This window comes from Micrasema longulum, unplaced genomic scaffold (assembly GCF_059751315.1).
Source record: "Micrasema longulum isolate JH-2025_06_02 unplaced genomic scaffold, ASM5975131v1 h1tg000259l, whole genome shotgun sequence".
Classification (NCBI taxonomy): domain Eukaryota; kingdom Metazoa; phylum Arthropoda; class Insecta; order Trichoptera; family Brachycentridae; genus Micrasema; species Micrasema longulum.
The window spans coordinates 309,278-328,093 of record NW_028277463.1 but is presented as its reverse complement, the minus strand read 5'-3'; the positions used below and the strand labels follow the sequence as shown (position 1 = coordinate 328,093).

At 31.2% G+C, this 18,816-nt stretch overlaps 1 protein-coding gene across 2 annotated transcripts in view; it reads left to right on the top strand.

The window, feature by feature from the left end:
• The window catches only part of LOC148283165 (uncharacterized), a 334,091-nt gene that overhangs the window by 78,724 nt on the left and 236,551 nt on the right, over positions 1-18,816 (top strand). For both annotated transcript variants that reach the window (XM_088223929.1, XM_088223930.1), the window contains exon 2: positions 2,657-2,818. The gene's annotated coding sequence lies outside the window, so the exon portion shown is untranslated. The remainder of the gene's footprint in view (positions 1-2,656; positions 2,819-18,816) is intronic.

The following is an 18,816-nucleotide window of genomic DNA, read 5'->3' as shown; positions in this document are numbered from 1 at the left end:
GATTTAGGTTTTTGAATCATGGCAAAAATGGTCGACCCTTTTAATTGTGCAAATAGTGACGTTTATGCATAGTATGTTTGTGTTACACAATTTTAAAGTCGCTATTTTGGTAGCGTGTACTCCATTAAAAATAAACTTCCATGGTATATTTAATTCAAAAATGCCTAAAATGCAGATTTGCGCCTTTGGCATTAGTACGATAGTAGATAATAGTAAGTATTTTCATTGTGTGCTTTGTTATATAAATAATATAAATGTACATAAATACCTTGTTTTTAAAACTGTCTGAATATTTGTTTATTATCTTTGTTTTTTAAGTTAGTCTTTTTTGTTTATTATCAAATGTAATTACAAAAAAGTATATTGTTAAGTGTCCTCGGCACAGGAAACCCCAGAGAGGTCACATTATTTTTATTATCAATTATAGTTTGTAAGCGAAAAATATGAATAAATAAATAAATAAAAATGGAAAATTCAAGTCAAATTAACATTTTAAAAACATTTTCAAAATTTAGAATAATGCAATATCAACCTACATTGTTGATGAACTCAATTAAAATGGATTTTTTTAACAAAATACACGTTTTTTATCTTTTAAACAGAGACCCAACATTATATTTTTGGGGCATATTTCAAATATTTGTTGATGAAAACTTATTACTTAAATTCTATTATCGTGTTTATACAATGTCATAAAAGCATATAATACTAAAAGCAACGACGTAACACAACATAGTTACTTACTAGCTAACAAGGTAATTTCCCGTAGGCTTTTATAATAATATTATGTCTCTATACACGGCTCGTTAAAAAGTAAATGCGCCGCGACACGCCTTTTCTTTTTCCCAATTTTCCAATGAATATAAAAATGAATTTATCTATCCATAAAACTGCTTACTATCGCCTTTAAATAGTATACTCAAGCAAATATTTACTATTTCCAAACTGAGCAACATACCCTTTCTCTTTTTTTATTAACCCGTAATGTAATACTTTAAGATTACGAGGGTAAATTTTTTGCTAGATGCGAAAAAATCGTAATTGCGAGTAGCGATACAAAACACTTTTATAGGGGGCGATAAATTTTTTATTCGCTTAAAAGTAGATAAAACAAGAAATACCGTTGACTTTCACAATACGTTTTGTAAATTAAATGATTTTACTAGTAGCGTTGCTTTGCTTAAAAACATTCAATTTCGCAGTCTTTTCTGTTATCAACAAAATATTTTATAGCGCCCTTAAGTTTAATGATATTTTTTTTTTTGCGTTATTTTGTTTTCAAGATGATAATTGGTTTATTATATTGCCGTTTTACTAACATCTGATAATTGCAAGTTATTCAAGCTTTATTTGCATATTTTGTTTTCACCATGAGGCCAAATAAAAGTAGTTAATTTAACAAGACTAAAAACTTTTTATTATTGTAATCACACTTGAATTAGAACCAATACAAGACAAACGATAGGTAAAACCTTTCATTTATACATACGCCCATACAATTTTTAACCAAATATTGTTGATCAACTTTGCTAAATATTTATAATATTTTGGAGTTGCTCACATTGTAATAATTATAAATGTTAATAGAAAAACAGAATCTTGGATAGTTTAAGTTTTTAAATTATAGTCATTTTTATTAGTAATATTGAAAATACGTCTTGAAAATGTTTTTGTAACATCAACTGTCCCTAAATGATTATTTTTTACAAAATATTTATTAATATAAAACAATTTTATTTGACTTGTTTTTAACTAAAAACATCAACATAGAGGAGTAAAAAAATGTTTTTAAACACATTAAAAGAACAGGCAGTGAAATCAACAAATTTTGTTTTGACTAATTATTTACCGCCTAAATACAAATGTGAATTCGTTTGGTCAATTTTTTATTATACTATATATTTGTCGACCTCCTGGTGTAATGTCTTCCATGCAAGAGGTCTCGGGTTCGATTCCCGACATAGTTGATATGAAATATTTATTATAGAGGCTGTTTTCACAATATAATATTTCATAGTTCCTGGACTGGTTCCTGAAGCGTAAGACCGATCATATTACCTTCATGTAACAAAAATACGCTGTGAATGTTGTACCAATGCAGTGCCTTATGCATTATTGGGTGCGGGAAGAGAATGATGATGAAATATTAAGAAAATAACCAAACAAAATTAATTTACTAGTTCTTTTCACAGAAAACTGTTCTAAGGAGGACTGTACAGTATATACATTTAAATTTACGTTGTTCACATATCACTCAAATATATTTTTAATATCTCAAATACTAATTTGCTTTAACTGAATTTTGATTTATTTAAAAATATTATTTTTTTAAATTGGTAATATGATTTTTTAGGATGCACAATATTAAACAATTTGGCAGAAAAAATATTCTTTTCAAGTAATATCTAAATGGGCGTCATATTTGCATCTAAAAATGACTTACAATGCCTTTTCATACTTCAATCATATTTGTTTTAAAGAGACAGTATGCATATGACATTATTGTAAAGGGGAAAATACTGGCTTGTTCAATCTTCACCGCCCGCTAAATTGAACAAACCTGTTTTGGGATATTTCCGCAATCAAACTAAACTTAGGCTACGTTTCTCTTGTTCTCAGTCACCTGCTTCTAACTTATTCATAGCTCTTGTTCCAGATCGAAATGGCGGCGATTCTAAATAAGTTTTCGCCAATCAGCGAGCGAGGTTCCTAACTTGCAACTTACCTTCTCGGCAATCATGCTACCCTGGTAGTCTGGCGGCAGTCACAAGGAACATTACTGTTTTGATCAAAGGAGCTTTGAAATTTTCATCAAAAGGTAAGAACTCTTTAAGAGACAATGTATTTTAACAAGTAAAACATCATTTTATAAATATACGAGCTGAACTCGGCAATGCATAGCTATTGTTAGATTTGAGTACATACTCGTATAAATACACTTATACATATATATTCAATGGACACAATCGAAAGTTTGATAATAATTATGTATCGTATTTAGTCAAAATTAAATACATACGCATACATTATCATTTCATGTTTCAATTTACATTATTGACATTAAAGGACATAGAATATTGATAAATAGGTATTTAAAGATTGTTTTCCTGACAATTTCTTGCCGATGCCTCCCCGATACTGTGCTAAAAAGACAGCTACACGTCAGACCTTTTGTTAGAATAAAAAAAAAAGATTTTTCGCTGTCCCGTTTTCCACACCTCGAAAGTCAACCGATACTGTTTTTTTTTTTATAGAGTTTAGAGTTTTTCCGTATCGGTACGTTATGCGTTTTTCAAAAATAGTTTGTATACCGTGCGCCCAAAGACAGCAGATAAAACTGTCTAGTTCCAATAATACACACATTTTGTCAAAACGAAACAATAGGGACATCATCATCATCGTTCCCTTTCCGCACCTAATGGTGCATAGAGCACTGCATTGGTACACCAATCGCAGCGCATCTTGATCATTTTTGTTACATGAAGGTAAGATGATCAGCCTTACGCTTCAGGTACCAGTCCAGGGACTATGAAATATTCTAGTGTGAAAACACCCTCTTTTTAATAAATATTTCACATCAACCATGGCGGGAATCGAACCCGAGACCTCTTGCATGGCAGGCTAACTCGCTGACCATTACATCACGAGGCCGACATGACAATAGGGACACTGAGTTTTATTTAATTTGAAACCAAAACGCTAGGTTGTGTCATAAAAGCGTGTAAAAACCGTTCGGATAAACGTTAAAAAAATGGTGTAACTTTTCATTGGTAAGTAGGTACCTAGGTACTTGTTTATGATTGAATTACAAAACTCAAAATAATTCATTTTCAAATGTAGAATTTATCTCTGCTCTACTTTCTACCAGTGGTGCAGTTTGTGTAAGAAACCGTTTTTAAAAAATGTATTGAGTGTCAGTTAAAATTATTTAATTATAACTAAAAATAATAAAAATAGACATTAAAAATAAATATTTTTTTTTTACTTAAAACTTTTATTTAACTCAAATATGATTAGGTACTTTTTGACCGACAGAATACGCCTGTAGAAATTTAAACGAAACCTAGGTATATTGATATTAATGTTAACAAAAGTACTCAAGTAAAATTTGTTCTATTGATTTCAAGACAAAAAATTAAATCGTTAAAATCTAGCTCCTATATATTATTAACATGTAACGACATTAGAAACGGAAACTTAAAACCCAACCACCTAAAAAAACAATGATTTTAATTCCACCCAACATTCAATCACCTAAAAGAAAGGTGTAAAACAGCCTTTAGGTGATTTTTACAAAACACCACCATGTAAAATATATAGACTAAATAAATAAATCCAAGGATTCCGTCCAGACATTTAAACAGCTTGCTCCTCACATACCGCACACCGCATCTGAAGGCAGTGCCCACATACACGGAAAATTTGCTCCGTGTTGAACAAGAAAAGCTGCCCGAACTCTCTGTAATCTGGTAGCCTTAGTATCTTTGTGCCGAAAGAAGATTATCCAGAAGCACATAATATGCACTTCATTGGATTGAGAAAAGAGTATTCTTCACTGACTATTATAAAATTGATAGGACATGATCAATTCAAAGCCACTTGATCTGTTTATCTAACAAGACCTATAACAGGGCCATGAATAGTAGTGAGAAGCTCCATTCGGTAATCATAGAGAAGAGAAAAGGGACAAAATCAAGAAAAAGAGATTAGGATTTCCACAGCACGAAGGAGAATATACAATATCAAAAACCAAAATTTTAAATATAATTTACCATGACCTGATAAAAATTGCGTAGTCCAGTAATCTAGGATAACCCAAAATATTTTAAGCGCTGGTGGATTGAAAAATAATAAAAATAGCCCGCTCTGAAGGAGAAGATTTCCATCGCGATTGCCAAGCATCAAAAAGAGCATTTAAAGTAATTTTCATATAATTGATTAAGGTATTCCTTCAGTTGGCAGTAGACGGACGCCACTAATAACAGAAAAACAAATTTTTTAAAGTGAAAATTTGCGGATCGTCGCTGTACTATCAGATCTAAAGGGGATAAGCGCGTTAGAACCGGGAGTTCATCCGTCGAGCATGTTCTTTATGCTCTAGCAAGAGCCAGAAGAGGTTACCATTGTCCGTTTGAGATAATTCGCTCAAAATATTGCAACTCACATCGGTATGTTCAACAGTCAGTTGCATAGAACACGATACCTAAGAAAATAGATTTGTAAAAGACCGTTGAAGTTTCAAAATACAACCCCCAGCTGGCTCTGGCCAAGCGTGCAACTTTGTGAAAAGCCATCTTTCCCAAATTCACAGCTTTTCTAGCATGGGAAGTAAAAGGACAAATTTCTTTCAAGAATAACACCAAGGTTTGAAACCAAATTTGAAGCTTGAATAGAAGTGCCCAAAAATTCGATAGAGAGACACAAAATTGCCCTTTAAAAGTGAAAATTGGGTTTTTTGAGAAGCAAAACCTAATTTGTTTAGAAAAACCCAATCGGATACTTTATTTGATGCATTAGCTGCGTCACCTTCTAGGGATCTGCGGTTATTGCCTTCAATCAAAATACATCTATCGTCGGCAAAGGGCTTAATCATACATGATGAAGGAAGGGAAAGTTGAAGAAAACCACAGAACAATACTTTCCACAATAGTGGTCCCAAAATAAAACCTTGAGGACAGCCACGTAAAATCTCACGTGATAAAAGTGTACTAACACCGGGACGCACAACGTTTCATATTGAAAAATAATATTTATGAAATATATTCAGTGCTTTCGAATGTTCAAAATGCAATTGTTATTGTGTTAATGCCTGTCAGCAAACCAAGTAAATGTTAAATTTCTACTGGAATTATTTAGATAAGAACCTCCTTTTATGCAAACATAAAACAAAGATTAATTAAGATGTTTATAGGCAGTACGTCATTTTGCATTACAATCATCGCGTTTTTGCATCGTGACTAGGAAATCTACGCTAACGCGAAAATAATTTTTTTCTTTCCGCATTTTCATAAACTTCAAAAACACCACTTAAGAACTATTTCTGTTACAATGATATAAATTAAAGGCAGTAAAATGTGAGAAATTACAATATAATTGAACCCCACATTTCTCAAACGAGCTATATCCCATTATCATAAAACCATAATAACCTCCACTGTTGTGTTTTATTTATTAAGGATGGAAATAATAAACGGCAGTTAAGTTCAAATGTACTAAAAACAGGAAGGCATACAGTATGTTAACTACTACATCAAGCAATTGAACTTAACCAAAAAATATTAAATACCTAATTGCGCACGACACTCCCTAATTCCACGTTTATAAAAAAATACTTATGATATTCATGTTATTAAAAAAGCATAATAATTAGAATCCCTAACATCCATGCACTCTGTAGCTGCAAGACATGTTGGGATATTTATTTTTTGTACAGCGCCCTTTAAGTGATTTTTACAAAAAAGACCCCTTAAAAATTATTCAACTGTATGTAACTACATTTACATTTTTAGTATAACAATTTTTAATTTTTTAAACATTCTTAATTATTTTTAATATTTGAAGCATTGACTTTGCAATCAAATATTTTAATGAATAAAGTAAGTATTTATTTATTTATTATTTACAAGTATAAGGCCTAACCCAAATACAACAATTAAATGAAAAAACGTATACACAATGAACTGAACGAAAATAACATAAAACTATGTAGCAGACAAACCTGGGCAAAAAATAATGGTATACAATATATTCATAAACACAATAAACGTTTGGGACTTTGAGCTAAACCATGCCCATCTATCTTCATCCCACACTGTTTTAGTGGCAAAGAGATCTTTGAAAAGACGGAAGATCTATTTAAATGAATTTCAAATTGTGTGACAAATTAGCTAACCTACACACTCTGGACATTGGGGCATAAAAACAAAAGTTGCTCTTAGAAGATTGAATTAATATCAGGTTTTGACTTCTGGTGACATGGTTGGGAACATGAAAATAAATTTATTGCAACATAGATCTAATAAAAAAATAGATTACACCACTTACCGACTTTTCAAAGCCTGCTGGTTTCGAGACATGCCGTCTTTTCGTCAGAAAGTTGGTAGAATCTATTAGTTTTTGATTAAATATTTATTTATTTTATAATCTTCATTATCATCAATCAGCGCGAGTACGCCCAGAATTTTGGGCAGAGTGCATATTTATTGGGTATTTATCATCATAGCATTTACAACCAATGATCTATAGGGAACTGCATTCAAACATAAAATGTAGCGTATCTCGATCATCTGTTAAATGAAGGGTTAAATATACGCTGGATATAATACAAAGTTTCAATACCTATTCCTTTAAAAAATATTACAAAATTGCTGATGGCTTAAGATAGAAAACAGTGAGAAGATTTACTGATGTAACATAATGAGATGGACCATTTTTAAACACCGATTTTTATTTAATACTTAACTTTTTTTTTCTGTAAAATATAATCAAAATAATGCTTAAAAAAAAGTAGTTAAGGAATAATTGATTGCTATCTCAGAACAGATTATAACAAGTTTAGTAAGATAGTTAGCTATAGTACTTACAATTTATATTATGCACTGTAAAAAAAAGCTGTACTTACTAAAATAAACGTCGATTTTGTCGGCACTAAATCTAAAAAATCTATATATAAGGTTACTACGCTTCCGGTACCAGTTTAGACACTGAAATAAATCAGTATAAAAACACCTTAAACACAAATAATTAACATGGACCTTATCAGGAATCGAACTCAGGAACTTAAGCATGATAAGCGAATCCCGCAAACCACTATACTACAAAGTGAAGATATTCTCATTCGATTTATTTTTTCTGGCTCTATTTCGAACAAAAAAAATATTTTAATCGGTCTGGAAAAGGAAAAAATATTATTGTGTATTCTTCTTTCTGTGCCATATCAGGTCTCCCCGATGTTGGCGATCACTCTGGAGTAGGCATTCCAGTCCTGCGCCAACTGGAACGCCTCAAGCGCCTCAACCCCGCGCACTCCCGTTCAGTCGCGGATGCTTCTCAGCCAGGACATCTGTCACCTTCCAACTCCACGCTTTCCCACGATCTTTCCTATCATAATCAGCTGTAGAAGCGTATATTTGCTTTCGCGCATGATATGGCCCAGATATGCGAATTTTCTCTGTTTTATTAAGGACAGTAGTTCTTTTTCGGCACTGGCTCGTCTCAGCACCTCCTCGTTGGTCACTAAATCTGTCCACGGAATTCTCAGCATTCTCCGGTGAAGCCACATTTCAAAAGCCTCTAATCGGTTCATGGAGTTCACCTTGAGAGTCCATGTTTCAACCCCGTAGAGCAGTATTGACCACACATAGTACTTGACCATCCTCTGTCTCAGTTTTAAATTAAGACTATCACTGCAGAAGAATTATTATTGTGTATTACCTATTGTAAAATTCTGGTTTAGGATTCTGGTTCTTTTTCACACACACAATTTTTTTTCCGTCCGGACACGGGTCTTGCAGAGCAATTCTTAAAAACACACAAGAAACATAGAAAAATTAAAAATAATAATCTGCGTACCCTATTGTACAGGTTTGACCATTCCATAGACCGTAAAGGAGCTGATACGATTTGACCCTCGATAGTAACATCTCTATCCCAATATTTTCCATTCGCGGCGTATCGCATTTCCCGGTGTAGCGAAGTCGGGAGGGCTGGGCCGAGCCATTTAGGGGTAGGGGTAGATATTCTAGGGAGGGGGAGAGGCAAGACCGTAGACTATTGACGAGGGAACAAATCTGATTTGCAAAACAGTCGCTTGAGGCCGAAGTGTTCCTAAAGCGAAACGTAGAACATATTATCTCGTCCAATTTCACGAGACTGGGCCGGTTTACTAATATAAGTTTGTGATTGATTTATTTGCATATCGGTACCGGGTAACTAACAAAGAAAACTCAAATATAACGTTAATATAAATTCAACAGTATTTATTTACTTATTATACACAGCATGCAATGCTTTTTACCTTACAAAATACATATTTAATGTAATATAAACACTTGTAATGTAATATATATATATATAATGTAAAAAATAAAAGAATAAAAAAGTTTTTTGTTACATTAATTCTGTAACACAGCAGTTTCGTATAAAGAACATGCTTAGATATAGCTTATAAAATAAAAAAATAAAAACAATAAACAAAGTTTTCATATTAAATTTTAAAAGTTAAACCAAGATGATTTTTTTAAAGGAAAATGTATAAAATATAAGTTCATATATTAAATGCGAAGAGCAATCAAATAATGTATAATCTAAAAAAAAAAAACTAAAAAAAATAATTTTTGATCAAGTGATTAAAAATGGTACAAAAGAATACACGTAAAAACAAAATAGTATGCAAATGTAAAAAGATTATCTTGAGTTTGTCGAAATATTTGTACACACTATCTGGATTTAACCCCATAGTGAGTTTGACATGGTGTTTTCCAGAGGGAAATATGAAAGTTAAGGCATTCACCAGGATTATTACCGGTCACTGACTGGTTAAAGTGGCCACTTCACGCACACTGTGTGTCATTCACCATTTTGTCTTTGTTTAAATATCAATATGTCAAATTGTTTCTTTAACTGAGTCAGACGAATCTTACATCAGTAAAAGTTTCAGTTCTCTAATTTCACAAAAATCAACAGCTGGAAGAATTAAAGAAATATTGATGATCAAACACTCAGTTACACAGTGTGCGAAGTGAAAACTTAATCGACCGAGACGGTTTGTGATCTCGTGGATAATGTCACGGACTCTGAAATAGGAGGTCTGAGGTTCAAAACCCACCCTTTCATTGAAACGCAAATATCTCTCTGAAAAAATAAAAAAGACATGTCATAAGCCATGTCAATGATGCCTAGAGATCCGTATTTCTTTTTGTTTGAAGTTCTCATTTTCTTCTTAAATATTTATTGACATTATTTTTTTTTCAAGTTTTTTTTTTTTGGAAAAATAAATATTTGCGTTTTTATGATTTACCCAAATACTTAATTTTGAGGGCCATTTTCAACGAGTTGTAAATAATTTACTTTTGCAAAATAGGAATCATGTTGAGGTAGAGTAGGATTTGAGCCGCGGACCTTTGGTCCGTGAGTCTGAGACACTAGCTACAAGATCACAACTAAATCCAGTAAAATATTAAATTAGTTTTTAAGTATTTTTTAAGCGTGCAAGTATGCATAAAAACATCTTAATGCATTGTTTGGCCTTAAAAATAAAAATGAATAAATAAGTCAATATATTTGCCATTTTAATTAAATAGGTTTGTTTAATTAATTATTTCGGGAAACCGATTCCCAAGACATGGCTTCATTAATATTTTTCATTAAAAGAAACGAGAAAAACACATTAATCTGGACAATCTGCTACGGGGTTGCTGGCCTCTCGAATAAAATGTTTGAGACTAGGGATGTAAATAATTTGAATCGGCAATCGAATATTTTTAGTCCAATGCAAGAACGTTTTTGTATTTTTGTTATACCGCAAGTATTTTTCAATTTTAATTTTGTGATAATAAAAAAACTACAAAAAATAATAACTACGTTTTAGGTGTAAATATAAATTGTTTTTGTTTTTATTCCAAATTAAGAGAATAAGAGAGCACAATAAATAAAAAAAACAATAAATTAGTACATAATGAATTGTCGTTTATTATTTTTTAACAAATTGGTCAATTTGTTTTATGAGGAACTTCAGCCCTACGGGAAATTGGATACAAAAAATGTTTTCTAGCGCGCGGTAAAATTTTATGAAAATGTACGAAAAAAATTATAAACAATATTTTAACTAAAACGCACTACTTTGAATGACGTCATTGGTTCATATGAACCACCAAATGATGTGAGAGCTTTAAAGGATATTTGGTTTGGTCAATCGGACGAACTGACAGAGAACAATCTTTGACGTCACACGCGGAGTTATTTCAGAAATACAAAACTTTAAGAAACCAAAGCGGTGATAATACGATATATAAAAATAAAAAATAAAATTTTTTGGTGTAGTTCAATATTATATTAAAAAATAAAAAAAAGGAAAAAATAGGACACTGAACTTCCTTAGTATCAATATTTTGAATTCAAATTTTGTCTATTGTCATTTCATTATTACAGTCAAAACGCGTGGAAGAAATATGAATATTCAAACATAGACAGATTAATCAAAGTAAAAGGGTGTGTAAAATGATCACTCATGGTATATACCTAAACTTTGTAAATGCTTAGACTAATATTCTTATATATTATTTTTTTCTGTTTCCATTAGAATATATGAAATTAAAAAAAAAAAATATTCAACAGTACGAGTTGGCACACTAAAACTCTTTTATATAGATAACTCGTCGACTATCTGGGAAATCAAACTACTATCGATAATTTTCAAATTTGGTTTTGAATAACTATTTTATAGATAAAGCACATCACTATTGATGGCTAATGTGTTTGATCAAGAATGTCGCTTTGGAAATGTAGTGCACAAAGTCCTATGTGAGAACTGGCGATGGGGTGTTTGTGGTCCTCTCCAAAGTTCCAGTAGATGACCGAATTAATCTCAACATCTGTACATAAGTACTGTATCTCAACATAGTATAAATAGATATTGCGATAGGACACTGTAAAGATCACGCGACTGTTTTAATTATGAATAAATATAATTGTATTTCTGAACAGATAAATTTATTTATTTGATTATTTCATCTACATCATCATCATTTCTCTAGGGCACTGCATTGGTTCACCAATTGCAGCATATCTTGATTTAAAAAAATGTTACATGAAAATAAGTCGATTAGTCTTACGCTTCGGGTACCAGTTCAGGGAAAATGAAATATTCTGGTGTGAAAACGCCCTTTCAAACAAATATTTCATATCAACCCAAACCCCAGACCTCTCGCATGGTAGGCAAACGCGCTGACCATTACACCACTAGGCCGACAGTTAAATAACACAACGAAAGACAAAAAAAAACGTCTTAATGGATTAGACTGGGGTTTTTAAAATGGAAAAAAGAAATATTGTTTTTTTTTTTCTAGATGCTTATTGAATCTTTTTAAATTACTTCAGAATCATTGTACAAGTTTTTTGAAGTTAAAAAATAATTAAATTAAGATGCAAAAAAGGAACTCAAATCAGCCAATAGCAAGTTATTAGCCCTGTTTAAACCTAGACTACCATATTCCATTAATAATTCTTACCTTTTCGCCCCCAACGGTGAAAAGGGCTCTGTATTTGAATCCTAACCGCAGCATTTCTTGACCATTTTTGTTCCCTTCAGGTGCTAGTCATGTAACTATGAAATATTCTAGTGTAAAATACTTTTTTTTTTTTAATTGTATTTTTTTTCATGAAAACAAAATAGATTAGACAATTTAAAAAACGGTTACAATATGTCGGTAGAAAAAAAAATATAAAACACGTCTCAATCACATCATGAGTACTATTATTGTAACATAAAAATACTTATCCTTAGTATTTGTTTTAGTGTACGAGTGTTATTATTGTACACATAAATGAGGGTGAGTATATATATTTATTGTAAGGGTGTGTGTATATGTGTACACATCTATATGTGTGAGTATTCTATGCATGCGATAGTGTGTAGTAAATAAAGTGAACTTATTGAACAATGATTTTCAAAAATTAGATGTTTTTTTTTTTTAAAACCTTAATTAGGAAACTTATCAACCACCTTATTAATCGATGTAAAATAGTCTTAAACGCTCCAGCCTAAAACTCGAATTGAAAAATCTGTTAAAAAATAAAAATTTGTATATTTTTATAAATAATTGTTTTATGTCAACCATGTCAGATTTCAAAACAGAGACATCTTGAATGGTAAGCAAACGCATTGACCATTCGACCATGAGGTGAAAATAAAAGTATGTTCTACTATTACTTTTCTATTTACTGCCTCTTTGAGAGATCCATTACTCTCATTTATTACATCGTATCTTACTGGTAGGAAACAAAACGTTCTGATAAATAACCATTTATCAACTAGTGTTGGTGTTACGTCGGGTGTACCTAAGGGTGCTCATTTGGCACCCCTGCTTTTCAATTTGTTTATTGATGATGTTGCTAAATCATTATCTAACTCTCGTTTTTGGCTCTTCGTGGACGACAGCGAAATTCTCAAAATAATTCAAACTTTACAATACTGTTTTCTTCTTCAGTCAGACATGAATTATTTTAATCAATGGTGTAAAGTCAATAAATTAGAACTTAATATTAAAAAATGCAAAATAATGTCATTTTATAGAACTAAACAACCGATTTCTTTCGAGTTCCTAATAGAAAACTCCAAAATTTATGTAACTCAGTCCATCAGAGATTAAAGAGTTGTTTTGGACTATAAACTACCAAACAACGAGCATATATATAATACAGTAAATAAATCACTGAAACTACTTGGCTTCATTAACAGAATATCATCTGATTTTACTGATGTCCGTACATTCAAAACTCTTTATTGCTCAACTGTTCGCCCTCTTCTTGAATATGCCTCCATGGTCTGGTCTCCATTCTATGTCAATCGCATTAATCACATTGAATCAGTCCAAAATTGTTTGCTTCGAAAAGTAGCGTGGATGCTTGGACTAGAGAGAGGTAATTATTCTTATGCTGATATAGAGTCAATGTTTAATATTTCTAGTCTACAAAAACGTAAAACTAATATTGATTCCATATTTATGTTCGGCATACTAAATGGTATAATCGATGTTCAATCATTACTGGGACAAGTAAAATTCAATATTCCGACTCGTAGGTTAAGTAACAATGAAGTACTGGTTATCGATCAGCATAGAAAAAACTATGACTTTAATTCTCCAATGACCCGTCTTTGTTGTATTTTCAACTCAATACAAAATCTGGACTTTTTTGGTTTAAGTTTATTACGATTTAAACGAGCACTAAATAAATAGTCCAGATCTTGTCTTGATGTCCCTTATGTTTGTCAATGCTTTTTTTATTTTTTAAAAATGTTTTAAACTATTATTTTATTGTAATATTTAAACCCTTTAAATTGTATTTATGGACAGTGTACGTTAATAAATAAATTTCTCATCCCCCTAACGGACTCTTTATTAACTCGTAGAAATAGATCCGTCACTGTTTTTGGTCAACAATTTAGTAGATGGATTTTGTGCTTGATAATTCTTGTGCGGAAAATTGCCGGATCCTATTATTATTCAATCAATCTTCCCTTACTACTCTGGAGCTGTGAGATGGCACTTGAGTACAATTCGTTGCTTATCAAGATTTGAGGACAAGTAAGATAATAAGAAAAAATAGTAGCCAAACGTGTATTATACATAGAAATTTTGTAGAACAGAAATACGGTTTAAAATTTTAAAATTTTATTTCTTATGTTCCAAGCATTAACTTTGAAGTAAAATATTTTTATTAATGTTAGTAAATAATGGTATTTAACCACTTGCCGACTTTTTATGTCTACCGGTTTCAATCAAATATATTTTTAATAAAGACCACTTTTTGATTTAAAAATAAACCAATAGTGTAACGTTCAACCACTTGACCCCTCCCTTTCCTAACCCCTCCCCCACAAATATTTTTAACCTAATTTTAGTGCATGTTAAGACATAGTGGTGCTTGCGTCCCCTTTAGCTTTGCATGTAATTTATGTGTTTTTTCGTAAATAATATGTATATTACGGTTACGGTAAAGGTGAAAGTGTATTTTAGTATTTTCATGTTGGTGTAGTGAGTATCCTGACGAAGAGACGTCTTAAAACCGGTAGAAATACAAATTCGATAAGTGGTAAAATATTAATATTTATTAACATTAAGTAAAGTTTTATGTTTGATATTATTTATCAAACCAATACGGAACTAAATTTATTGGTAACTTTTATAAACGCCTGAAACATTATTGTCCTTGGAACTCTAACCTCGTTCAGTTTTTTTGTTTTTGTTTTTATTATTTTTATTCTTTCTCTTTCCTCAATCTGCTTTCTGTCTTCTTCTAAACTCATTGCCTGATCCTACATTCCTCACCATTTAATGTGTTAAACATAGGTTTTTTCGTTATTTATGTTTATATATGTGCTAGATTTATCTTCGCACTATAAAAATAGCTTAAAATTGAAATTATTTATGTGAATTGATGTAGGGTGTAGTACTCAGCGCCTTTTTCTATAATGCAAGAGGTTTTGGGTTTAACTTCCGACGTGTTGACAAGAAAAAAATATTTTTAATTTGTTTTTACACTATAATATTGCATAGTACGGGCACCTGAAGCATAAGACGATTGATGTGTCAATGACGCGCCCTATGCACCATTAGGTTCAAAAAAGGAATTAAACAATTAATAACTTACATATAAACACTACATAAAATAAGAAAAAAACAATAATGTTTTTAAAGTTTATATAAATTTTTTACGTATATTAAGTCTAAACCATTTATTGCGATATACTGAACACTGTTTTTTTTTATTCTGTAATTCGAAAACAATAAATATTTTTTTGTTTTACAGATTTTTTTAAATATATAAAAACTTCCATCTCGTTTTTTTATAATTGGCCAAGAAAATGGAACGCTATCCAAATATTTATTTATACCAACCCTTATTAAAACAAACTTTAACTACAACATTGACAATGGCAGAGACAAACTGAAGACATAATTTCTGTATTTATTTTTTTAACACTGATTTTTAAATATGTCTCTTGCATTCTGGTTGAAATCAAGCCTTGTCCCAAATTTCTAAAAAAATATAAACATCAATATCACATAATTCATTTTTACGACGACAAAGGAAAAGCACCGTAAAAGTAATATGTCGTTAAAATTATTATAAAAATGCCGCAGTATCAGGATTAAACGTGGTAGATTTAAATTTTAAACGTTTCTAGTATGACATTCATCAAACTAACTGCCTTTTGTAGTCATTACCCTTAAAATAAGGTACATTATGTGCGCTTGAAGTTACATACTTGATTTATTCCTGGCGTATTATATTAGTATTTGTGCCTGGTCGTATATAACATAAATTCACGGTCGTTTGGTTCTCTCTATGGAGTATGTATACAGTATGCGGCAGGAGTGATCAACAACAGGTGAGCTGTGTACCTTTATTGTTAAATGCAAAAATAAAATAAAGGAAAAAACGTTTAAACACGCCTATAATATTTTGCTGGTTGAGGGTTGGAGCTCCTACCCCAGTGGCCATGATGTGTTGAACCGACTGCATGCAAGAACTGAGTGACTGCGTTGAGCTGACTTGGTTTGGCTGACTGACATTATAACGCCCTATTGTATCTTTATAGGTATTCCTTTGTTCTTTATATCTCCACGGTAGAAACAAAATTAATGTACTCTGGGACATTGATCCTATGTGGACGGAAGTCTTATAAGTAAAAGTGTTAGTCTTGTAGAATATAATGCATTTTATCCAATAGAAAACGCTGAGTTTCTTCTTGCAGTTGTTGCTCTATATTTGAGGTGAAATCATTACACTTCCGTGTTTCATCGATCACTAAGACTCCCATATGCCCAAATCTATGGTCAATTATTCATTATTTTATTTATTCTCAATATAATTTTATTTACATTTATTAGGGAAAAAGTCACAACTTCATTGAATCAAAGACCTGTGTGTTGGGGCGTATAATATTCTTAGCCTGCCGGTTCTTGTAATGTAATCGATGCCTACGTTACAAATTGCATTTAATAAATTCATTTCTCGGCAACCACTAAACCAGTAAACTTTATCACAATAGAAAAAAATAAATTTACATGTTTAGGTATATTAAATAATTTTAAATGAAATAATTTGTTCATAAAAATTGCCAAAAACGACAAGATATCAAGTACCCTGAGACAAATATATAAAACATGCATTAAAAAAAAGAGACGTGATCTAATTAGATCTCTATGCAATACAAATATAATTTTAATAAGATGAAAAGAGACAGTGATTAATAGGCGATCATTTCTTAACCTCAGATTACCACACAGAGGTTTGAGGGAGTTTTTTCACTCAGCACGTTAAAGGTTAAATTTTGTAATACAACAATAACAAAACATTAAAAAAACATGATTTAAAAAAACACACATTACTTTGGTACAAACATAATAAACAATCATAAACATTAGATTAAGATGAAACAACCAACTCAAATAATTTAATATTCATGAAGGAGCTTCTAACTCAAATCCCACCCCCTTATGAAAATGCAGTCTTCAACCCCTCTTTTAAAAACAGATTTTGTTGAGAGCTTAATATTCAATATCACTATTCCGTTTTTGTTTGACATTTGTTGCTTACACATAGACATAGTTTTTCTGTCATTTTCTCGCAGATACTGTGCCAAAAATACAAAAATCGATACTCGCGTTCTCGTTTTCCGCACCAAAAATTGAACGATCTAAGTTTTTTTATAGAAAATCAACAAAAAGAAATTTCCTGCAATGGCACATTTTGCGCTTTAAAAAAAAACGTATTTTTTTACCGTACTTTCAAAGACGGCAGATAAAACAAGGCGCTTTTAAATGGTCAAAGATCCTATGAAAGGCGTAGTGTGTAAAAAAAATCATTACCTTTGTCATCACGTTTGTATGAAGAAAAGTCAGCCCGATTTTTAACTTAAGTTTTTCGAATTCATATATTTTATGCTAGAGTTAATTATGCTATTGTAGTAAACAATTTTTGTGTCAATATTGGTTTAATCAAATTAAACTTACCGGGAATTTTACTGTACAGGTTACGGGTATTAAAATTAAAATATCTTTTTTTATATTACAAAGAATTTCTTAATAATGTAATAAAAACAGTAATTCATGAATTAAGCCATTGTGTTTCAATGAGTTTGGATGAAATGAAAATGATAACGAACGAAAAGGAGATAAATCCACCTCGCCTCGTAGTGTAGTGGTTGGCGCGTACGCATGCCATTCTTGAGGTTGTAGGTTTTGGACGTGAAATACGAGTATTATTATTGAAGGTTGTTCAAATTTGTTTTTTTTATTACTGGACTGGCTGTTACTGTTTACATTGCCGGTCAAATAAATATCTCCCTATGCACTAGTGGGTGCAAAAAATAAATAATGAAGATTCATTGTGTGTGTCACATTGTTTTTTGTTTATTTAAAAACTTTTTTTACACATAACACACACGCAATAAAATAAAAATATCAATTTACTATTATTTACAATTCATTTTTTTAAATTTATGTTTTTATTTATCGGTTTCAAAGAAGCAAGTGATTTTTTTTCGAGCTATAACAGATAATTGAATATGAATCATGTTTTATAATTTAACTGTGTTTTAAGTCTAATATTTATGAAGGTAATAAATCATGTTATGTCAAGTAGTATTTTTTTTTTTTTTTTTTTCTTTTCTTTTCTTTTATTCAGGTAGTATTTTTTGTTTGTGGTGGCATGGAGTGATGGGTAAAGGGGTAGAAATTCGATCATTTATAGTGGTTCTAAAATTGTTGCTTTGAAACCGGCCGGTAAATAAAAATTAAAAATAAGTGATTTTAAACAAAGCGTTTTTATTTTAATTTGAACTTTAATGAATAACCACAAATTTAACGCTTCAAATATGAATTTTACATTCAGGCATGTTTAAATTTTTACCGTCAATCTCAGCCACAGACGACTGTCGACCCCTGATAGAGTATATGAGAGTAACCTTTGTGGGAAAATGATTAACGTTCTAATTAAGGGTACCGGAATCTTTGTATCTTGTAATTCATGAGTGTTTCCCAGAAGCCGCAAGTTGACTTCTCTAGGTGTGAAATTGGTAAATATTAGACG